This window comes from Chamaea fasciata, unplaced genomic scaffold, assembly GCF_029207755.1.
Source record: "Chamaea fasciata isolate MVZ Bird 193981 ecotype frontalis unplaced genomic scaffold, bChaFas1.0.hap1 SCAF_4, whole genome shotgun sequence".
NCBI classification, from domain to species: Eukaryota; Metazoa; Chordata; class Aves; order Passeriformes; family Sylviidae; genus Chamaea; species Chamaea fasciata.
Window position 1 is genome coordinate 34209746 of NW_027094089.1, and position 25246 is coordinate 34234991.

The following is a 25246-nucleotide window of genomic DNA, read 5'->3' on the forward strand; positions in this document are numbered from 1 at the left end:
GAGATAAGGACTACGAGAGGCTGAATTGATGCTCGTTTAAATTTAAGAGAAACACTGGAGAGTTTTATGATTATTTCGTTTTAAAAGTGGCCTTGTCAGTCAAACATGAACTTAAATGCTATCTCACTGTGTAACATCCATTCTTGCATAGAACTAATTCATCTCTCCCCAGTTTGTGTCCTCAGAAAGTATGATTTTCTTTGTTTCTGCAGCAGTCCTTACTGAAGTTCTAACTGGCACATCACAGAGATGCTGTTTTCTTGTCATTAACAGTACTTCCTTACTTGCAAAACAGCATTGCAATTCCATGTGGGATTGCACCTGGCAGCAGTGCCAGCAGGTTAATGGACGTGATCCCTGTTCAGCACTGTTGAGCTACATCCAAGGTTCTGGGCCTGGTTCTGGACTCACCAGTACAAGAAAGACATGGATATATTCAGAGCTATCAAGAGAATGGACAGGCTTTTCTCAGTGTTGTCTGCTGACAGGATAAGAGGCAATGGTCACACACTGAAACACAAGTAATTTCATTTTAGCAAAAGAAATCTTTTTTGCCATGAGTGTGGTAAAACACTGGCATGGGTTGGGTATTCTGAGCCTCTTTTCTTTGGAGATTTTAAAAATTCAACTGGACATAGTCATGGACAACCAGCTCTACCAAGTCACTCTGAAGAAAAGGCATTGGATGATGTCCTTAGGTCCCTTCCAGTCTCAACAATTATGTGGCCCTGTGGGATCAGCAGAACCCCAAAGTCCTGCCTAGACACCTCAGGCATCTCTTTCTCTCCATCAAAAAAGAAAAACAGCCCTTCTGGTGGTAATCCACTGATGTAGAAACTGCCCGTATCAATCTCCTCAGACCTTGTTGGTAACAGCTCATCTTATCAGCCTCAGAGGACAGACGTGCTGGTACCTACTCATCTGCCATGCCATCTTCAGCATTTCAGGGTATTTCTTTGGGGTTAGGAAGTATTTGTCTTTCAGAGAGATTGATAGGCTGAGGCATTCCACACCATCTTTTCTGCTGCTTTTCTACTCATTAGGAAACATAGCTATCCAAAATCCTGTCAAAACTAGTCTCTGTTAAGCACAGACTCTAAAACCTTGTGTCTTAATTTGCTGCAGAAATAAATTTAATTGGTCAATTCTACATCCTGCTAATGACCATCAACAACTTAACACCAGCTGCTTCGGCTGGAAAAATCATGCTAAGAGGCTTTTTTTTTATTAAATGAAAAGCACAGTGTGAATGACATCCAAAGGAGAATAGTCTTCATTTTATTTGTTTGTACATTTCCAAACATTATTATTTTCTACTGAGATGCACTCTGATGGGCATCCTTCTAAAAAGGAACAGCTTTCTAATCACTAGTTTCACGTACTGTGCTAAAAAACATTATTTCCAGCCCAAGAAAATCAGAGAGGGACTCAGTCTCAAACAACTAAGATAACTTAGAAAATTGTCCTAGATCATATCCAAGAGAACAAACATTCACATATTGCAGAAGATTTTCTTCTTTTTGCTCAAAAATTTGCGTTTTACAGAGGCTTCATTGCTGCATATTTGTAAAAATGCTCCAGTTCGGGGCTCAAACTCCCAGAAATTTCTCATTTCAACTGTACACACATAGAAAGAAGTTTAAACTTGGGCCAAGTCATCTGATTGCCAGACGTTGGGTCTGAGTATGCATTCTACAAACTAAGAGCAATTAATTAAAACCAAAACCAGCACCCAAGCTGATTTTCATTCATAAATTCAGCATATGGAAAAATGTTTCTACATGCTTTTTTGCAAAAGAGCAATTAAACAGTCAGAACATGACTGTTCAAAACAGTCATAACCTAAAAACATTCGAAATGTAGACTTTTCCTCACACTGAGAAAATTCCACTCTACCGTCTTCATGTCACATGATGAAAAAATTTTAACAGCAATCGTCTGAATGGTCTGAATAGGGAAAATAAAAAAAAAACAAGACAAAGAAAACAAAACCCCAACAACAATAACAAATCAACATGGAAAAAATCCAACCAAAAAATCTCAAAAGACAACCAAGGAATTAAAAAAGTTTTCCTGGAAGAATTCTCCTCCCTGACAGAAGTGTTTTCTCCTGTGATTCTTTAGCAAATATATTGCACATGAAAGTTAAGCCTAAATTATTAAATACCTTAAAAGAATTAAAAATATCAGTCTCTATGTTCTTCCACTGAAATACTGTATGGCCTTGGATAAGTTGATATGTCCATGTCTCAAATATATTTTTGTTATATGAGAGTAGCACTACAAATCCAGACATTTTAAAGTGATGTGTCAGTGATAAATACTATATGATGACTTTGTAAACAGAAATAATATTGCTATGAATCATTGCCTTTAGTAGCCTAAGTGGAAATAGGAAATCTTCTTACTCATACATAAAAAATTGAGAGGTATGGCTACATTTTTCGAGGGAAAAGGGTGCTGAATTTCATTTTCTTTAAGATTCTTTTAAGATTCATTTGCAAGACTTCAAGGTTTCTGAGCAGAAACATGCTTATACCCCACTCACAATGTTGTCATGTGAAATTCTGCAAAACTAGGGAATGAGCACTTTATCTATTCTCTTCTCAGCATAGCCAGAAATCAGATCAGCCCTCCTGAGCTCAAATGGCATGGAAGCAAAACACTATTGAGAGCAGCCTTTGGTCTTCTTTAGTTTAATGTAGAGGGTGAGAAATTCAAACCATGGATAGTATAAGTCTTTTTGTCTCTGTCTCTGACCCGAAACCAGAAGTAAAGTCCTTGTGACTCAGGCTTAAACAATAAGAGATTTTATTTTTAAAAGGAAAAGTTTTCAGCAGCAACACATGCTTGTCAAGGTAGAGAATTACGAAAGACCATAAAGCAAGTGAAAAAGCTGTTGCTCAAGGCTTACTTGTAATAGACTTGCACTTCAAACAAAGGTAGATATAGGATCCCTCCTAGATGCCATTCACTTTTTTCTCCCCCACAAACTGGCAGTTTGTCCTTGTTCATGCTTAGCTGATTGATTTAGTTGTCTTTATTGTCCCAATAAGGGAATCAGAAAAATATATTTTTTCCCAATAATTTTGCTTTTGAAAGTCAAGTTAGGAATTTTTGAATTTAGAAACCCTATATTTAAAGAAAAAAGAAGGGTTAGGTTCTTTTTTTGTTCTATTTGTATGTTTGTTTTGAAGGATTTTTTTTTTCTTGTTTGTATATTTTTGTATGTTTGGGGTTTATTTGTTGTTTCTGTTTCTTTTTCTGAACACAATGACCATATGGCTTTGCACAGAAACAGTTTCAGTGCAAAGTGTTTGTACCAGCCCTGTTCTAGCCAGATGTTCCTCTCTGAAATGTTACCACCTCTGAGGCTGTCATATTCATGAAACCCAAATGGTAGATCGTGCACGGGCTACCATGGAGTGATTCAGTTTTACTAAAAATTCAGGGCAGATAAGCCAGAAAGAGGAACAAGTTTGTTGGTAAATGTTCGTTGTTATTAAATGGCAACAATCATGTCTTGCTTTTCCCAGTTACTTCTGATGTCCTTGTATGCCCAATGTGTTCTCCTGTCTTTCACAGTGTGTTCAACAAGAAACTTCACAAGACTGCCTAGAGTTATGACAACATTGAGGTGCTTGACATATGGATTTATTTATCTCCTAACAAAAGTGCACCAGCCTATCTAAAAAGGATGTGTTGGCAGATAATTTGAAGACTCCTGTTAAAACAGAAGCTTTATAATAGCTTACCTGGATTACCTTGTTGCCTAGGGATTCACTCACGGATTGTCATCCCAGAACTAGGTGCTGTACCAACACAGAGGTTCATGGAGAGTAAAGAGAAGGCCAGAAGGACAGAACAGGCAGTGAGATATGGATCAAGAAAAATGGAGACTAGATCCCAAAATCCTTGATGCGGGTTCCCCTTTGGGGAAAAAAAAAAAAAAAAAAAAAAAAAAAACAAACAAACAAACAAAAAAAAAAAAAAAACCACCACATTTCCAATATAAAAAGGAAATATCAAGTTTAGGCAACTGACACTATGGGTAACAGGAAGGCAATCTGATTACAAACTTATTATAGAAGTTGACTAGTTAGTATCTTCCCTCTGAAATGGAAAGCAGTTAGTGTCCTCAAATAAGTAATTCTTTCATTTGCAAGTGAAAACTTAAAGCAGAATTTCATGATTTTAAAATTTGTAACCAGTGCCTGCTATTAATCAATGAAAAATCTGCAAGTCTATTTTTTAAGCATATTTTTGGCTCACATTTCTAAATCACATATTGTTTGTATTTACATACTTTTTTCCTAGAGAATATCTTCAATAATCTGCAGTTTATTTAATCACTGACTTGTTTTTTTCCATTTGTTTCAAAGTGAGAACACACAGCAGGAGAACTATTATTTTTGTCCTTCTAAAACACTGTACATATCTTTTTTTATTTTTCCTTTTCAGGCTAAGGAGCTGTATGCTTCAAATAAAATCAACTTTTTCTCTTTGAAAGGCTCTCCGTAGGATTATGTGCTATGTGTTTCTGGCTGTAGCCTCCCTTGCTAAAAGGTAACAGGTGTAAATGATATTCACACCTCTTAATTGGAGTCATTTAGAGTTCTCTGGATTATCTCCTGTCTTAAGATCTTGGGTTTCCTAAGAAACAACTGGAAGTCAGAGTCAGGAGTCTCTGCAAGCTTTTGCTCATATAAGAACGTCAGCTAAGTGTGTGATTTTTTGTGTTTGTTTTTTTTTTCTTGCAAAATTTCTTTTCGATCAACATTTCTACTGCAGACAAGATTTTATAAGCAAGAATGTGCTTTTGTTGCTATGGCTGTTGCATGGGAGCTCATACAAGCAAGACCATCGCTTATGCTTTTTTCCTTGTACATTCTGTATCTAGGAGTTTTTCATGTGTAGCTACATGAGCTGCAGGCAAGAGTTTTGGCATCTTTCTTCGGTGATGGAAATTCTTAAAAGTTCGGTTTTGAGTGGGGGGGGTGTTTGTTTTTGGGCATTTTTGTGTGTTCGTTTGTTGGTGGGATTTTTTTTTTGTTTTTTTTCTGTTTTGAGAGTAAGGAAAAAAACAGTTATCAACTTTGTTTTGCAAGACAGACGCAGATCTGATGGGAGCACTGTTCTCTCAACAGCTTGATGAAATGCACCAACAATTCATGAAAAATGTAGGTACAAACCAAATTTAGTTTATTCATGAAACTGAACCAATTTGCACTACTTAACTGCAGCGAACATCAAAACGTCCTTCTATGGCCTCTTAGAAAGCCCATACCGCCTCTGCATAATTTTCTTGCCATTTCCCTTGACTGTAACTGTCTGAAAACAAGTCTGATTTTACATTCTGCACCAACATGCACTCCTGTTGTGTTCACAGGTATAAAGGTTGAAAATACCAGGCTCTGTTATTGTCCCTGAACTCCAGTCTAGGCAGAAGAGATCACTACCACCACAATAAAAATTACTATTTTTGCAGTCTACAGATAATAGGAAGCTTGCTGTTGCACCTACACTGTCACTTGCATTCAGTCTGACTGTAAGGTTAGTTGGAATCCATGAAATCACCTAAGTAATACTCTTACAAAATAATAATAATATTGAAAACTAATAAAATAACAGTCAGGAAAAACTATGTGTAAAGGTGGCATGTACCTCTGTCACATTGCTTAGAGTGACCACAGAAACTCTTTAGATCTCTCCTAAATCTGGACAAACAGATAATAAATAAAATCAGCCTAGAGTGGGTGTCATCTAGAGTGGAGACAGATTCTTTGTAGTTAGAATAAAATAAGGAATTGTTCCTGTATGGATAGAGACTGGCCAACACAACATATGCAGGGCTGAGATAGCAAAGAAGATAGACTCAAATGCTGGAAATCTCAAAGTCTTGCAATCTTGTTACATGATATATTTCACAGGACCTGTCTGGGATCCTATATGCTCCTAAACAGTACATAAAGCAGAGTTCAAAAATAAGAAAAGCATCCTATCATTCTTAACTGAAAATTGTCTTAGATCACTGTAGACAAGTGCTGAGCAAGAACCGGAGCGTAACTCTGTCTGACAGAGAGTCTGAAGTGTAATTGTGGGTCACAGTTTTGATCATTGTTCATCACTGCCATTGATCTTCAACTGGAAGTTAACTTCCTCTTCTCCATTAAAAATAGTATGAAAGGAAGTTATGGTATAGTCCTCCCTCAACTCTATGAATAAAAATTGCCTCATTTTAAAAAAATTCCCCAGTAAATATCTTGTAATACAAAGTTACTGCATATTTGGATGAATACCTTTCTCAGATTATTCTCTCTGTCCCCTTTGATATTAAAAATATAGCTATAAATGGGGGAAAGAACTTGAGTACAGGCTTTTAAAGTGAGTGCTCCAATTTTTTTGAGCTTTCCATCTAGTTTGACATGCATCCGAAAGCTGAGCCTCAATCAACTCCAAAACCACAAGTCTATCCACCATCTCAGCTTTTGTTGGTTTCCTTTTTATTTTAGTATACTAGAGCTTTTAAAAATTTAAATAGCCTTTTTCTTCCCCTGCCCCCCCCCCCCTTTTCTTTTTTCTTCTTTTTGGGGGGTTTTTGATTTTTTGTTTTTGTTTTTCAGTCTGAGAACATACTGTGCTTTGACAACCCTTGGACCTATACAGACCGAATAAACCTTTCAGTGACTTTTAAGAATTGCTTTTCATTTGTATATCCTGGCTGTAATTCCGTTTCCCAAAATTCACCATACAACCACTTCTTAGTTATTGAACTGTATTTCTTATAAAATCCATTCAGATGTGAAACTCATATATGTTCAAAATTTAGTGGATCTTCCTTCACCCAGTCCAAACTGCCTCCACCCAGAACAAACAGAAAAGGTGAAGCAAAGATGAACTCTTCTGGGAAAAGGATGTTGAGGCAATGCAAGGAGAACCAATGTTTCAGGAAATGTTTTTAAATATAAGTAACCGATGTTTCAAAATCATAATTTTTTCTTTTGGTAAGTGCAGTAATACACAGTGGTGGTCGTATATCAATACCTAACTAATACCATAGTACTACAAGATAAGCTGAAAAATTAAGAAAGAAATTCAACAAAACTCCCTTACTTCTTTGAAAACATGAATGTCATATGTATTTTCCAATTGTGTTCCAATTCGTTTTCCACAATACTGGCTGCTACTGGCTTAAATGCACAAGACATTAACTTCTGTTATCTCAGAGTTGTTGTGTAAGTAAATGCTAAATTTGTCTTCTTACTGTCTGCCTATTTTTACTTCCCTATATAAATAAAAATTATGTAAGAAGATATTTTTGTACTTGATTTAGAAAACTTCAGCAATGTTCAGCTCACAATAGTAAGCTACCTTTCTAAATGCAAATGCTATTTTTCCTATGATTTTGTTGTCTCCTATGAATTTTTAAAAAATCTAATTTATTCATGAGCAGGAGTGAATAAAAACAGTGGTTTCCCAGTGAAGTAATATTGTTAACATGAACCACATCCTTCCTGACCTTGCACAGCAGTTTTAGGGGTTGGACTCCATAATTGGTCCAATTATAAATACACTTGACAATCAGTTAGCTTTCCTGGAACTTTGGAATAACACCAATGTGTCTGGTTTTATTCAGTCCCAAGTTCTCAATTGCAACTGACCAAAAAATTACATGCCAGCACAACCTATCAGACCTTTCATGCTGTTCTCTTCTACACAAATTAAAATTAGGTTCTTTGCTGAAACCAAAATCTTACAATATGCTTTTCATGAGCTGCTGAATTTACTGTTCTTTTACAATACAGATTAAGTGTGGATCCAAAGCTCAGCTTCAAAGGGGCCCTCCAAATGGTTTATTTTCATTATAACATGCATTCACAATGCAAATATAATATACATCTAGGCTTTTTATGAGCTTAATTTATTCATGCTTATTTATCATCATTAAGTGTACCATGTGATAATAATCCATGTGGCATTTCTACTAAGCTGAAGTGGGGAAGAGATTATTAACCTTACTTATGAAATCCAGCAAATAAATTACATGATATCACTCATCATAAAAAAAAAAAAATCCTCAGCTAATGACATAAATGTGTTGAACTAACCTGTTCTCTTCTACTACATATGTAAAATAATAACACAAGGGGAATGACAGAACATCAAACATCATCTCTTTATCAAAGTTGAGAGAGTCCTGTAGAAGTCCCTAGGAAATTTCCAAACCATTAGATCTGAATGTATGGTACACCATAGGTCTGTTCTGTAACAATAGAAATGTAGGGGATGAGCTGTGTGAGAACCCCAGGACAGGGAGTTTGGAGAAGGTCTTCTGAAATCAAAGTTGCATCACTCCAGGGAAGTTGTTTCAAGACACTGCAAGTGCAGTCTGATTTTGGGCTGACCCACCTTCCCATCTCCTCCCACAAAACTAGTAAAAATATATGTACACATGCCTATGTGTACAAAGTATATTTTTTAAATAAGTATCTGCCACAACCTCCTAAAGTAATATACAGTTGAAGTTTTTCAGGCAATCAGTCATATATAATGTCACTTAAGGTGTTCTGTAATCTGTATTCAGAGTCCTCAGTGGGGTGCAGTGAAAAACATTGAGCCAATGTACAAGAGTGGCAAAGTGTTGCGCAGATAAACTAAGTCATCTCCAAATCCAGATACACAGCAATGCTGTCACAAGAGGATAGGAACTGCTGTAGATCCTAGTCTTCAGCTGGACAGTACTATATCACCCCCCCTTATTGCCACAGCTTTAGATTTTCAAAGCAGTATTTGTTCAAACAAGCCAGAAATAAGTTTGTATTACTGAAGGAGATCTTTAAGAGTTGCAAAGTCTCTTACTCTCTTTGAAACTGGTATAAAATCTCTGCATATTAAGGAGATGCCACAAGACCCAGAAAAATTAAAAAGGTGAAGAGTATCCATGTTTATGCTGGAAGAGCTGGACATCATTCGTTCCTCCAAGACACAGCAGCAGGGTAATGCTGCCTCCTCACACCAGACTCTCGCTGTAAAAACCTTGTATGTGAAGAAATCACTTTACCACCACCTTCTTTCCCCTCTTTTGATGGGCTCCCCTGCACTATACATGAAAGACCTTGAGGTACTCTCATTGTGAATTGTCTGTGTAGGAGAAGAAAAAATGAAAGGTCAGGTCAGTCTGTCTTCTGGTCTTTTGTCATCTCTCTCATGCTGTTCAGTGCTTGTGATCCAAAGGCTCCTGGCTGCAAAATAGTCATGATCTGCCTAGGCAGACTTTTCAGCCCCTCAGAAGGCAGGTAGGGCTGGATAGTTGCTAAATCTGGTGTGACCTAGCAATGTGCTAACACAGAAATATTGGGCCTGAAAGAATTTTCAGTTTAAACAGGAAAAGTCACAGTGACATTAAACAGCTAGGAGACAGAAACTGGTTTTTGGGTTTGTTTGGGTTTTCTTAAAATGCATTTAGGTGGTTAAAGTATTTATCTGTTTTCTATACATGCCCTTGTGGGATTTCCCAAAGTGCCTAAGAATTTCATTTACCCAATTCCCATTGAAATTTGGACCTTAGGAGTCACTGTTTTTCAGCAAGACTTACAGAAATCTTACCATGTTTTTAATGAACTTGCAAGTTTTAATGAATTGTAATGCAGTTTTGGAGTCTTCTTGTCTGGAAGCAAAGCTGGTCTGTAAATCATTAAACCATTAATAGTAATTCTTTTGCTTTTCATTCTAAGTATGGTAGTAATTATCTATTTTTCAAAACATAATAAAATACGTGTCATCATCTTCAGAATATTCATGTAGTGAGAATTCTATAGTTATCCTAGATGATATATGTACAGTAGTGTGCTCATGGTGAACCAGATTTCTAAGATAGCTTAGTTTCCAAGCTGAAAATCATAAACTTTGATAGGGGAAACTGCAGTGACCTTCAAATCACCAGAAATTAAAGGGATAGATTTCTTCAGTGCTGGAAAAATTCTAGATCCTTGATGAATTGCAGATCTTTAAAACTTAACATGATTTAAAATTCTTGACCAATGCTGTTTTGATGTACTAGGTTCAAAAATGGTTTTGTTGTTGCAGTTGGATATGCTTGAGAATTAAGGTTCTTGCAATATTTGAAGGAAAAAAGTTTTAAAACCCATAAGAATTATTGTAGGCAAGCTGTAGTTATTTACCGTTGGTAATTATTTTGTGATTCTTGTTGAGAAGAGACTGACCCAAGAGAGGTGGAGGCTTAGGGTGACTGCTGCTTTCTGGGTAGTAGAAGGTTGGTATACAGCAACTGCCTACTGCTCTCCTCCAGCTCTGTGCTCCCTCTCATATGCTGAAAACTTTGAGTAAGGTCTTCATATGACTGCTCTCATTACTTTCCCTCTGCCTCCTTGTCCTGACTGTGTCACCTCCTGAATTTCCCCTTGCGGCTCTTCAAACACGGGAGTGATGGCTTTATTCCAGCCTATGTCCCTGCTGTTTCATGTCATCCTAAACTCTATCTCCATCCCTGTCCTAGTGGATGTAGCAGAATACATTCAAACCATAGGTTTGACATTTGGTCTTGATAGCGATTTTTTTTTTTAAGAATGTGAATAATAAAATATTTATGGAACTCCTATGGTTTGGAAACTACATTTGGGATTAAAGTAGAAGCTGATAGAGGAAAAAAAGATCACAGCAGAGATGGTTTTCATCTTTAACTCTGAACATCCTTTGACACCAGGATTTGGTTGAGTTATATTTCTTTCTCCACCGAAATTGCATGGAGTTGAACTGTGCCTTAAAGATGTTAAGAAGTTGAAGGAAAATTACATGGGAAGTTAGAGGCACAAAAGGTATGAGAAATCTTCACAATGATGCAGTCTTTTCAAAAAGGCTAGATGAAACCTCTGCATTTCTCCAGCACAACCAGCATGTGAACATTATAACCTTTCAAAAATCAAACGACACCAACAACAGAACCTTCCCCCCACCCCCAAAGAAACCCCAAAATGAAAAACCCTCAAAATCCTGAATTAAAATCTGAAAACTTTCTGTTGCCACGATAAACAAATCCAGGAGAGTTTTTCTGACTGAATGCATAATACTGTTAAAACAGTTTTCTTGACAAGTTACAGAAGTAATTTTTTATCTCTGCTGGACAAATGCCAGCTGGGAATGCAAGAGGCTGGGGCAATGCAGGAACTCTGTATCCTAATACATAGAAGGAGTTAGAGTTTGTATTGTAAATCTGTCCTCCAGCACACTTCATTGAGAAATGGCCTCCTACTTGTGGTAAAATCCATAAAAATCTCAGGTTCTTTCATACATCCAAGAACTAGAACTAAGCTGTGCAAAGACTGTGTAGACTGTGTCCTGCTCCAGCAGTGTGTTTGACTAATTCAGACACCGTCTGCATGTTCTGTCACTTCCATTCATTTACTAGGTTCTCAAATGGTTAATTCAAAATATCTGTTGTGAGTTTCTTCTTCAAGGTGGAGATAGGTGTGTAGGCAAAAAGTTGTTAGGGTATTTTGGTTTACAACTGCTAAAATGCATTTAAGTATGTATCTTGGCTTTGTGAATTGCCTAGAGTCTTCCCTTTTTTTCCAAAAAAATAATTTCAGAATATTTTTCAGACATTTATAAAATACAGCAACATCTCTCTCTCACCAAATTATACCAATCTTTGATGAGGGTATATTTTGCATTTCCTCTTAGTTTTAAAATCATGAAAATAAGCTTGAGGGAAGCTTCAGTAAATACAAAAGACTATTAAGTCATCAGAAGTGTGGGTTTCCAATTACACTGAAAGGGCAAGATGTCTCTCAATAGTTAATATCTCAGGGCTGTAAGGGGTAAGCCAATGCTACCTGGGTTCATTTTCATCTTATCTTGAGAAATTCTGAGTTTAAAACAACAATTTTGACCCATGCTTTTGTCTGAAAACAAGTATTTCTTCAAAATTTCAAATTTTTCTTCAGTGTATATAAAAGCAATGATATTTTTTTGTTTTTTTTCCCATTCTTCCATTTGTATCCACCAAAATTTTCTTTCTCTTTAATACCCATTTTTACATTGCATGGACTTCCTTCAGAATTCTTCCAGTACATGGGAATGAAACCAATAGATTTTTGAACAGATTTATGGTTATAAAAAGACAGTGCTCAGACAAACAAATCTGACTAGGTAAACTAAAAATCCACTTTCTTCACCTGTTGAACTTATTGTGGTGAATAATAAAGCCTTGTTGTTGGGATTTTTTGTCAAAGTTATTTTAGGCTTGTCCCTTCAAAGAAAATGATTGCACAAGGATATTTACTGACCTACAATTCAGCATCTCTGAAAACACTGTATCAACTGCAATTCTGTTCCTGACTTGTTATTCGCAAGCCTGAGACAGCTTGCCCACCTCCCAAAGCTTTGTACCTCCAAAAATAAGTTGGGTGAGCCCTGTTCACACACAGGTTGGTAGTTCTGCCCTCCAGAGCAACCATTCCAAATTATAAAAGAAAAAATCACAGAATGATCTAATAATTTGGTTGGAGGGACCTTAAAGCTCAGCCATTCCAACCCCCTTGCCATGTGTAGGGTTGCCTTCCCACCAGACCAGGTTTCTCCTAGCCCATCCAACCTGGACTTGGAAACTTTCAGACATGGACAGCCACATCTTCTCTGGACAACCTGTGCCTCACCAATGAATATTTCATTCCTAATATCCAAACATGACATGATCGAGCTGAAATCACCTTGATAATATACCTTAGTACATGTGGCTGTAAGCATGTATTGCTGTCCAGCAAATCCTGAGACTTATTACAGTTCAGTCAACACAGTTAGGAGTCCCAGTGAATCTCTTTCTCCTGTATAATCTGGACCTGAGGGGTGATAAAATCACTCTTCTCTGTGGATTTCTGATTTTTTTTCCCTTGGAAATGTGGAATGCTGTGAGGTATCAGAACGAAATTTCTCTCTGTCTTCATCTTGAATGTGTTTAAGGCTCAGCTTATTTCTCTAAAGGTACTGCAACAGACTTTCTGTGTCCCACAAAATCCAAAAAGGCCAGGATGGCTCCCAAAGAGATAAGAGTAACAACTAAATTAGCATCATTATACAGAATATGAGCCAGGTGCTTTCCAAAGGGTTTTCTTTTGGGAGGGTGGATCTGAAATTTCCAAGAGAAAGGAGGTAATGGAGCATTAGAAAGTTGAGAAGCTTTAAATGGCCTTCTACAGAGCTGATTTTTCAGAGATTTGGTTAGTTGAGGGAGATTACTAGTCTACTATTAATTACTGATTATCATGAGGAATGCTGAAATTCATTCATTTTCAGATGTCCTTTTCCTGGTAAAAAAATCTAAAAGATTTAGGGATTTTTTTCCATCTGTTTATGCTTTCTCTCTGCTCCTTCTTTTTGCAGCAGAACTTCTCTGAGAGTAGTGTTGGGTGATTCCTGTGAGCCTGCCTGCTCCCTTTTTCCCTTCCCTGAAAAGTATAGGACTTAACAAAGGCAGGGAATACTGGTACCCCAGGATCAACATGTGGACAGGCAGTTCATCTGGACTACTGGGTTTGCAGTCCCAGACATCAGTCTTTGTTTTGAGTGCCAACAGACTTTGATTAAGGCACTGGGAATAGAAAGATTTTAAAGGAAGGAGAGTGAATCTAGTGCATCCTTAAATAAAACAAATTAATCCAATAAAAGTTTGAAAATTGAGTTTGTTCTATAGTATCTATAATTTACCTAAAATATTTACAATTGCACAACTATCTGAGCCATTTTTACACAACTATTATTAAAAGGTAGCAAAACTACCTAAAGCACTGAGATTAGAATTTTATCTCCCATAAGTGAACAAAATTCCATCATGGCTTTGCCTTCTGTTGCTTACCTTGATCTTGTTTGTATTCCTAAAAAGGCACAAGAACGTGTCTTTTTATAGAAGGCCAGGGGGTAGCAAAATCTTTTGTTAAAGTTGTAATCCCCTGAATATGTGTTAGTTATGTTGACAGAGGACCCTCTACATTTAACTCTCAGAGCCCAATATAGTTGCCAAGAGCTGAGAATTTGACAAGATTTAGTTCATCTGCTTTCAAGCAGTGGTTGTCTGAGTTGAGACTTGGTTTCCTTGTGGGTTTTCGTTTGTTGGTTTTTTTCCAAAAGCAAGCAAAAAATCATTCTATTCCCCTTCCATTTGCAAATGCCGCAGCGCTAAGTATTGAAAAAGCCAACTTATTGCCTTAAAGGAGGATACTGAAATCTAAATATTGTATGATCAAATTCCCAAGATAAATGATCTGCACCTGATGAGGTGCATCATACACAAGGAAGTGGTACTGAGAAGGGACAACCTTCCATATGAAAAAGCTCCTCCTGGTATTTCAGTTCCGTATATAAGGATCCAAAAATATTTGGGAACCTGCCATATTGATTCAATCCATCATAAGTCACCTTATTTTTCTTTCAAAACATGTAAACCCTTTATTCAACCATCCAGTGGTTAAAAGCCATTTCTCAGCAAGGGGAGCTATCATGGTCTGTTTCTGCAGCCCAAAACATCTTCACTGGCACCTGAAGAAGACCAGAGGATTCAGTTCACTCCAAGAGGGACATATCCTACCTGAACTGTCACCACTACTATCATGAAGGAAAATAAAAAAAATATTCTGTATGGGAGAAAGTGAGAGTGAGAGGCCCTCTCCTATTTGCCAAAGTTATGTATTTTCCAAGTTAGCCTGTTGCCAGCACTGCTCAGAGTTGCAGGTAATAATTGGCATGTGCAGAGGAGTACAACAACATGAAAGTGGCTTTTTTTCCCCTCCTTTTCTTCCTATTAATTTAAGGAATAAATAAGGAAGACTGGGAAATCATCTGGAGGTCAGATGTCAAGGCATTTAAACCCATGTTCAGGACACAATTTTTGCAAAAAATTTAATCTGGTTCTCTCTCTCCTCTCTCTGGATTACCACAGTGTATTTTTTATTGTTAAAGGAAAAGCAGGTGTAAAAGAAAAGAAACTTTATAAATAGCCCTAAATCAGTCAGTTTTCTCTTTATTTCTGCATTTCTGGGGAAGGGGTTTCTTTGCTCCTAGGACAGTCTGTTTTCCAACATGCACAAATGATGACTCAGATAGTTATGCAAGGAATTTAACAAATATTTTCATAATTGGCACCAAAAGGTGCTTGGAAATCTTATTTTCTTTCTTTTGCCCCTTTTTCTGATCAAGTCTTATAATCAACTAATCAACTAATAGGGTGGCCACAGAACTTTATTCATGCTAGGGGCAAGTGCGGAAGATGGTTTCTAAAAATGAAACCAAATACATCTCACAGGGCAGCATACATAGGGTCTTCCTTCTACCCTTTACATGAAATCTTTCTCCTTAAAATATTTCTGAGCAGGAGGGACGAGAGAGAAGACCAAATCCAATGCATTATTTTAACACTCATCTATGATCATTTAAAAATAGGAAAAAATCTGTCTAAATTTCTAATAATTTCCAATAATTTTGCTTTATGTTTGAAAAGACATGGGGGTTTTTTTTCCCCCAAAATTCTAAAAGCACACAAAATCCAAACTCAGAATACATAAATAAAAATAGTAAATCATCAAATTTCTTCCTCCAAAGGAAAAGAAAACTGTGTTTAACCAGCTTTCAATCAGATTTCTTCTTGTTTTGGCAGTATCTGTGAAGAATTCTTTGTTTGTCGTTTTATTTCATTATTTGTTCCACATTGATCTCTGTGAAGATTTCTTAACACAACTAAATTCCTATTTCTTTATCAACAATCAAATATTACCACAAACAGTTACTAGGTCTTCCCAACAAACACTATTATATCTCTTCCCAGGCTGACTTTAATACAAAGAGGGTTACTAAACTAACCTAAATAAAGTGAGCAGATCTGCAAGCTGAGATGACTGTTACTGCTGTCTGTGAGATGGGGATTAAGAATGATGGGTTGCAGGCCATAGGACTGATAATCCACGTAAGAAGCAGGATCCCATCCTGGATTATCTTGAACTGGCCTACCTAAAGGTTTTGTGATGCAAAATGGAGGCTCTGGGCACAGTAACAACCTGCAGAATATATGACATTCTTCTGTCTGGTAGTGCCTGGAAGGCTCTCAACTGTGATGTTCGAGCCTCATTAGTCAGCCCTGTGTTGTACATCTCTAGCTGATATGGAACTGCCATGCCTTGTCACCAATTACAGGCTCTGCAAAGACCCATCTCATTATAGTACTTACATTGCTTGTTCCTGAAGGTGTTACTTGGTGTGCCGCAACCTCATTTTACTAGTAGAAAAATTGCCCTTGAACTGAAGACATGTCCTTCATGAGGCACAAAAAAGCAGCAAACAAATGTTATGAAATGCTCCCCGGAATAGTAATCATAACATTATGTAAAACCACATACATAAAATTGAAACAAGGGAAGAGAGGTTTCTGAGCAGTCCAACCAAACTGGACTCAGTATCTTGTCAATAGATCCAGAGCTGGGCAAGGTTTTGGTGGGTCATCAGTCAGAACAGGGATGTGATTGGTTACTTTGGTGTGGTTTTATTATTAAAGAAAAAGTCCCAAGTGTTACTCTCCCCTAAATCTCTTCTTCATCCACCAGAATTCTGAAAAAACTCCACATCTCGCCTGTACACATTGCACATGTCATAATTTGTGTCACTGACTGTAAAACCAATGTCAGTCAGAAATATCTGCAGTACATTCAAAGAGCTGCAGTGATGTGACAATACACAGAGTGACCAGTTTTCTCCTTACATTCATACCTTCCATGTGATAATTTGATCTCCCAAGTGACACAAGAAAACCCTAATCTTTGACATGTCCAATGTATATGCAAACACTGAATATATATATTTTTACAAAACAATATAGTGTATGCTGTTGGTGCATTTTTACAATTATTACTGAATTTTCTCAGTTTACCAGAAGGTTTTATTTGATCTGTAGGTGTGACCCCTTCTGGCTGCAAAGGCTCTCTCCAACAGTACCAAATCCATATGAATGATATAAAAGGACAACCCCAAATTTGCAAATTTAATGAAAAGTATTTTTAAAACTCTTCATCATTTTCTTCTCTACATAAAATATGATAAAAACACCATGATAATTATCATGGTAAGGAGAGACATTTAAGCACCTTACATTTAAAGATAATATGGTAAGATATATAAGCTTTTAAGAAAAGAGAAATTCATATATATTTTTGGCTACTGTCTGTCCTGATGGCAGTTGAGTTTAAAGCTCAAGTGAGAGGGAAGATTTTTCTCAGCATGCCATTCTATTACCATTTTGAAAGCAGAAGTAGTTGCCCTTAAGCAAAGAGAACATCCCTATTCAAATTTTCAGAAGCTATTTCAAGAAAAATAGACAAGATAAAGAAAGATCTATCCGTGTCAATTAGGATGAAAAAAACCAAAAGTATCCTGACCTTGATTATTTTTCTCTTTTCAGTACCTGTACACACATTTATGGGAAATGGAAGAGAAAACAATAATGCTCCTTCGTAAAGAAAAGAAAATAATACCATTAAGTCACAAAAAACCTAAAACATTTAATAGGAACATAAATCTCTCTGTCTAGATGGTAATTTCCAACCCACAGTATTGTGAAACAGGAAATACAAGTTGAAGTTCATCCTCTGGAAAGAATTGCAGACTGCATTATCGTAAGAACCTTGTATCAAAGGTGCCTTTCATTATGATGTCTAAGCAGTTTCAGAACTAAAGGCTGTTATATCTCAAAGCCAAAATTCTATGTCAAAATGTTCCTGAACAAGGCAAAACTTTACGTGCAATTTACAGGTTAAATTAACAAAAAACCAAAAACAACCCCGAAAAACCCCAAACCAAACCAAACCAAACCAAAACAAAACAAAGAGAGACCCCCAACCAAGCAAAAAAACCCACCCCAAACCACTACCACTAACACCAAAATTCCCAACAAAAACAAAACAAACAAAAAGCAAACAAACAAATTAAAAACCTCACCAAAAAAAAAAAAACAAACCACCCCACAAAAAAACCCCCAACCCTCTCTCTCAAAAAAAGAAGAAACAACTCAAAAATTTCTCAAATCCCCAAATCCATGACTTCACAATATAATGCTGAGCAACAATAAGGAATAGCAAATCATCATTTTCTGTAGGTAAAAAAGTGGGAAATTATGCACAGAGACTTTCTTCAGCTTTCTAGGCGTTTAAGTATAAGGTATGGCATTTTAAAAAAATGTTGCTTCTATTCCATATTGACAGCATCCCTGTTATTCTGCAAAATGGGTCTTTACATAACTGACAGATCATCTGAGGGTATGTATTATACACATACTGCTATGGCATTTTAATCCCTTTCCAAAGAGATACAGCAAGACTATAAAGCTATCTATTTTTCCCCAACCAGATGCTCCTTTCCTTCTCACACTGATAAAGAGACAGCAGCAGGAAATTGCAGACTTCTGAAGAAGTGAAGATGAGAAGACTTTGGACATGGCAAAACCCGCAAGATTCAGGAAAGGACTGAGAGCACTGGTAAATATATATCAGAGAGATACTGAATGGGATATTCTTCTCACTATCCTGTTCTTTCCAGGATACCAGAACATTCAGAAGTCAGCTTAAACTTTTCCATGTGCTAAGCTAATGTACATAATGTGCAGTTTTCTTTTACAGAGGGGCTTTTTGTATTTTCTAACATATATGTAGCAATCTTTTGCATGAATACATGTTTTGCCTAAGCAATAGGCCACAAGCTAAAAGTGAGTGATTGGGAAAATACTGAACACTAGGAGATTGATTAGATAAATCATTTCTATGAATGTACTTGAGTGTATCTTTTCCATCAGCTTTTTCCACTATCATAAAAAAGAACCTCAGGGTTATAATTTTGAATCAAAAGTGAGAAGCATCCAACATCTAAGAACTAAACTAAAACTTGCAGTTAAAAGAGCTGAGAAGTCAGTGGAACATTAGTGTTGCTATTTTATGAATCAACCAGTGTTTTCCACACATTGTGATTCTAAAACTATGTTACAACTAAGCAATTTTTTTTCTGAAAGACTCAAATACAGGAGCAGCACAACTGAAACCTCTTTCTTTAAATCCAAAGGCATAAGCTCTGCTCCCAGATGAGAAGCCAAATCAGGCCAGACCTCTTCCCTTGGAAATGTCAAAGAGGCAGAGGAAAAATGACAGTGGTAGAACCTGTTCTGCCACTTCTGAGATAACAGGTAACATGGAAGAGAAAGTATGCCAGCACAAAAGTTCCTTGTCAAGAAGTAACAGACAAAACCAAGTCAATGTTTTGCATTAGGGTTATAGCCATTTTATGTTTTCTTGGAGGTTTCCTGGCCTGTGCACCTTCATTCTTTGTCCATGCTTACTGCCAGCATTGGCCGTGTCATCTGGCATGTTGTCATGATTTGGCATGTTGCCATTACTAAGGCTCTTAGAAAAGCTCCTGCCTGAATTAAGGTGCAAACAAGACCATATGCCAATGACAATAGTATAGATTATATTTGATAGTAAATATGAGAGAGGGAGAGAAAGGGGGGGGGGGGTGGGGAGAGAGAAATAGAACATAGTTGGGGGGGGACAGAAAGAGAGTAACAGGGACAAAATAAGAAAAATATCACCACTCTGTTGATCCCAAAGATGTTCTATTGATCCTCCCCAGCTGATCTCCTTGGTGGTGAAGGTCCCCCTGACAAGCACAGACTCTGATGAGTTAATATCTGCTCAGGCCAGGTAGGAAAATCCAGGCACCTCGCTGGGGTGGGGGGGGGGAGTTTGGCATTGTCTCTTACAACAGACTCCACATTTGTTGCACCACATGCAGTCCTGTGGTGCCGGGCTTCAGGAATGACTCTGGGGGCCACTTCGGGGGTCTTTGATGGATTAAGGCATCTCCTCTGATGCCCCTCATGGGAATGTCCCATGGATGTGGCATTCCCAGGGCTGGGAGTTCCATAGCCAGTTTGTGTAAGGAAGGATGGGTTCACTGCCCCTGAGCAGAGGTTACAACACACCCAAACTTCCTCCCCCACCTCGACTGGGGGGGAAATTTGTGCAAACCTGCTCCCAGCAAATGCTCCGTGGGCCATGGCCTCCTCCACCCCAAAGTAAGCCAGTGATGATTCTTAGCAGGGCTGCTGGGTTTGACTCACATTCTTTTCCTTATTTATTTGCTTGTTTCAGGTGATTGAAGAATGGGTTTTCCCTTTATCTAATCTCATCAGTTTGACTTTCAGTCCAAAGTCCCAGACAGGTATCTTCGGGGAGGCTTCCTTGGTTGTAGCTTCTTTATACAGTTTTAGTTATAATGACCAAAACTTTATATCAGTGTTTGAGGCATGAACTATTTCAGTCTCTGATGCATGTGCTCTGAAAGGGAGAAAAGCATCCACATCATTCTGTGTGCCATTTGTTTCAGCAACTAGTGGTAATCTCATTAGCCTTACTAACCTCCAACTAACCAAGATTTCTAGAACCTTTCATAAACACTTATTTTTTAAAAAATTATTAGTAAAAAAAGATTTTTTGTTTGTTTTTTTTAACATTTCATTGTAACTTTCATTGCTTCAGCACACATTAAACATTTTATTACTATGCACACTAAAAAAATCATTTTGAAATGAAAAATCAAAATATTCGGTTGTGTGTCTGCCAAAGCAGAAAAACTCATTACCACAATTCTGTCTTTCATTTTTGTTTCACCCTAAATATAATTGAAATTGACACTTTAAAAAGTGTTCTAATACAGGAAAATTAACATACTTCACCAAGAAAATCATCAATAAAATAAATTATAAAACTAATAAATTAGAAAAATATTATGACCAGTAGTACTCTGAACTATGAGCATCATTAGGTGATCCTGAAGAAGACTCAGTGGCTTAAGGTTGTCAGATAGCTCTTCTAAGATATTCAAGGTATAATTTAAAGACTCAAGCTTACATTAAATTGTTTGAAAGTCTGGATTTTCAGCTAAACAAAGAACCAATGGATTAATCAAATCTGCTCCCATCATTCCCATTAATCTCAGCTATGCACACTACAGTTAAGATTTTGGCCTAGACCTAGTATGAGCAAACATTAACATGAAAAGAGGTACAAAAACAGTTTCCTAACTTTTCATTGTTCTTTTATTAGGCTACAGAAGCCTCTGATATACATAAGATGAGCTGTCTTACAAAACAGTAACACATTAGTTTAGGGTAGAGCGTAATACTTCCATGCTGTCTTCAGAGAAGAAAAAGTGCTGTCAGATAAGGCTTGGGGTATTTTGGTTTCTTTTAGTCTCTTAATTTCACATTTATTGAATAATACCAGACTAGAGCCTTTACCAAGAACAAAACAGTGAAGACAAAAAGTGAAACAGAAACATACAAAGCTACATGGTGATAAATTAGCTGACTCATTCCTTCTTCATCTTGCATGAGCATCAGGTTAGAAATATTTGGTATCTTTGGCTACTGAAAGCTGTGGTCCTTTCTCTTCCACTCACAGTATTCAGGAAGGCAGTCGAGGTGATCATGTACTGCTTCAGCCCAACACTCTTGGGATACAGGCTGTACTTGTTATGCTTTCTTGTCACAGACACAGGAGGAAAGTTTTCTAGAAGTGCTCATAGATGGAACTCAACAATTTTCATCTGCCATCACCATTGATTCAGGGGTAAAAGACCGTCATACCAGTATTTAGGATGTTCTCTGCCTTTTAGTACAGCTTAGGCCTTTTCTACATCAGGGAAGTGACTACTTCATGGTGAAATGCGGTGGACATGATCAGATTAAGAGCCTAAAGAATTTAACATGCCAGGCAAATATTCCATGACCCAAATAAAGCATTTTCAGGTAGGTTAAAATTGTAAACAATATCAATACAGGTCTTATGGAAATTCTTTGTTCAACAAACATTTAAGAAAACGTTTCATTACAAAAGATCCCATTGACATCAGTGGGAGTGGTGCCACTTCTGCTTTCTTGGGGCAAAGGTTAAAGGTTCCAGTCAAGGTTCATGAATGTAAAGTACAGCGTTATCTATACAACACAAACAATTATCCCTTTAATAAGCATTTCCAAACACTGACCACAATCATGATTTCTTTACTTAAAATACACTTTTCATTACTTTACAAATCATACACAATTATCAGAAGCTCTGTGATGATAGGTATTTTGGGCTGCAGTGGAACTGTTCTGACAGCTATGACTGCTTCTCTTCATGGATTACTGGAATATATTCCCAGGAATTTCTGGCATATAAATACTGGCATATCCACAGAACACCAGATAGTCCTGAACAGCTCTACTTGTCAAATTCTGGAATACTGTGATGAGAGGAAAAGCCATAACAGAAAATTGAACACAGCAAGATTGGTGGAAGGATTTTGGTGTTGCTCTTCCATTTAAGACCAGTATTTTCAGAGCGCCACAGAGAAGGCTGAAGCACTGAGGACAGGGAAATAAAATTATGGAAAAGTTCTTTCCACTGGTGTCTCTCAGACAGAGGCTTTAAAAAGAATGAAAAACACTTTTGAGAAACTAGGTGGGTAATTGTTAAGGTTCCTCTGGAATTTCCAATATTCCAAAGTTTGTAGTTGCAAGTGAAATATTCCCACTGGGCTTGACTGGCAAACTAAAACAACTCACTTTTGGAATCATCCCTCCTCTGGAAGTTTAAAAAGAATGTGTACAGTTGGGGTTTTTGTCATAAATGAAGTCAAGTTTTATTTTTACATTGCTTTATTGAAATTTTGTTCCAGACTTGAGGGGGGTTTTTTTTAATATTCAAAAAGGGAGAGACTATGGCATCTTAGAAATCCTAAATTAATGGCAAGAAACTCTAGGTGAAATTAGGACTAAATAAATAAGATATAGTCCACTGTCTGACACATATTTTTTCCAGTAAGAAATGTCCAGTTAAAATCTCATTTTAGTGCAGGAGTTAGAAACTCTTTCAAGGCATTATCACAGATAAAATTGATGATTTCATATTTTCAGAGAAATGTCCCAGGTACACAATTGTCACTTCAATTTCCCCAGGAGGGAACTAATTTAGTACATCCCAACTTTACAAATACCAGGACACATCTTGCTAAAATGAATTCCCATTGGGCACATGTAAACAGAAGGGCTTTGTGAAATTTTTTCCAAACCCTTGGTTCAAACCCAAGCTAGAATGGCTCAGCCCCTACTTTTCACTTCTTACACACTTATTTCCAAGTGAAATAAACTAAAACACATGGACTGAGAATGACAGTACCCTTTATCATGTCCCCAAGTTCCCATGACACTCACTACTTGTGCACAGATAATGATGATGAAAGGTCATGATAATGAAAGTTTTGTAGCACCTACATATTGCCCTACCAAATTCCACCTGACTGCATGTAGCTTTTAAAACGACCACTATCGAACTGAAAAGTTTCATAAAGTTGCTTAATTCTGAAGTGAGATCTACTTCCTATGATGCAAAAGAAGGCATTATCTACTGAAGACCCTCTACCAATAGCTGTCAGAGCCCTGTGAGACTCACCCACGCTGTTGGCATGTAAGTAGAACCACTCAGAAATCTCACAGCATTATTGCAAGAGAAATGCTGGGGAAACTGCGGCTTCGCTTTGTATGCAGCGTGTGCAAGGACCATTGAGCTCATCACTGTTCATCAAGCCCATCCCCTGACCCATTAAATGTTTAGAACCAGGGCACTGAAATGTCCGAGGAGGTTTTTTAAACTTCTCTACATGTGCAATTGGTAGTCTCTTTCAGAGCTTCACTGGTCTGATAGTTACATACCTTCTGCCACCAAAATAAGTTAATTATATATTTGCACCTATCTACAGATATACTAAAATTTTCTTTGGTTTCAGTAGAGCTACTCAGCCTCCTGACCTACTGCACTCACATCTATGGAGACTACTCCATAGTCTCCTCCCAGATTCCCTAGCAATGCATTGAGCTCACTTCCTGGTGATACACTTAATGGAATTATATAATTCTAAAAGTTAGTACATTCTGGACTCCTTTCAACCCACAAAACCCTTGACCTTAAACTCTGATAGCTTTTATCCACTTCCAAACAGCTTTTCTGGAGGGGAGCTCTGCTGTTCTGGCTTCTCAGTCCCAAGGACATTCACTAAATTTCCAGTACTTCCCAGATCCCAGGTTTTTCAGTCGCTTGTCTGGTCAGCCTGTGGGAAAACACAGAGGTTAGTGTGCCTAAGAAACATATTTTTTTTCAAAACCACCACATAGTTTTTATTTTTTCTGATTTTCAAAGGGAATACTATGGAATCTCAATTTGGGAAACTTTTTTTTTTTTAATGTTTTGGGTTTTTTCTGTTTTTTGGTTTTTTTTTTTAAATTTAAAGTGAAACTTTTTTTACAAAAAAATAATCATGGATTTTTCTGACATTGAAACACAGCATTCCCTCAAACACTAAAAAAAATAAATTGCACAAATATTTAGTTTAAACTACATGGTTTGCTAGACAAAAAAAAGCTAAACTAAAATAGGTATTCTGACATGATTAATGGACTATATCCTCTGTGTTGAGAAACCACTCCATTCATAACTTGCACTGCAGAGAAGTAGTAATTTTCTTTGATCATATAGACAGGGACCTTTCTAGCAACTTAAAACTCCTTAAAGACCTATTCAATTTCTCTTCTTTATGCCTAGAGCAAATTCTTTTTTTGTTTGCTTGTTTGGTTTTTTCTAAAAATAATGCTAGAAATCAAAGCACTTTGATACTTATTGGAAATAAATTAGGAAAGTTCAGCATTTAGACAGTTATGGATAACTGATCCACGGCTCTTTCTGATGTAATTCTTGTTTTTCTTTGATTCCCTATAAGCAATGAATAACAAAATTACAATCTTTTTTGCATTATATCTGGTTACAGAATTAACAGGTTTAGATTTGGTGAATACTGAATTTGATTCATTGGGAAAAATAACACAGAGGATATGTCATACCTAGTGTTTTACTGAGAAAACATGGGCTTTCTGCAAAGAGGGAAGTGTCTTGGGGATTATGTCTTCAGGAGGTGGTTGCTGTTGAATAGCTCTTAGATTAAGATGGAGCCTTGCACAGAGGAGAAAGACAACTGCTTCTGCCTTTGTCTCAGAAGAGGAAAACCAGTGAAGAGTATAAGAAATGAATTATCAGCCTTCTCTCTTCCAGTCCCATTAGATGAACGGAATAATTACTTTTCAATTCCACAAGGACCAAGCATCTTTTTAGAA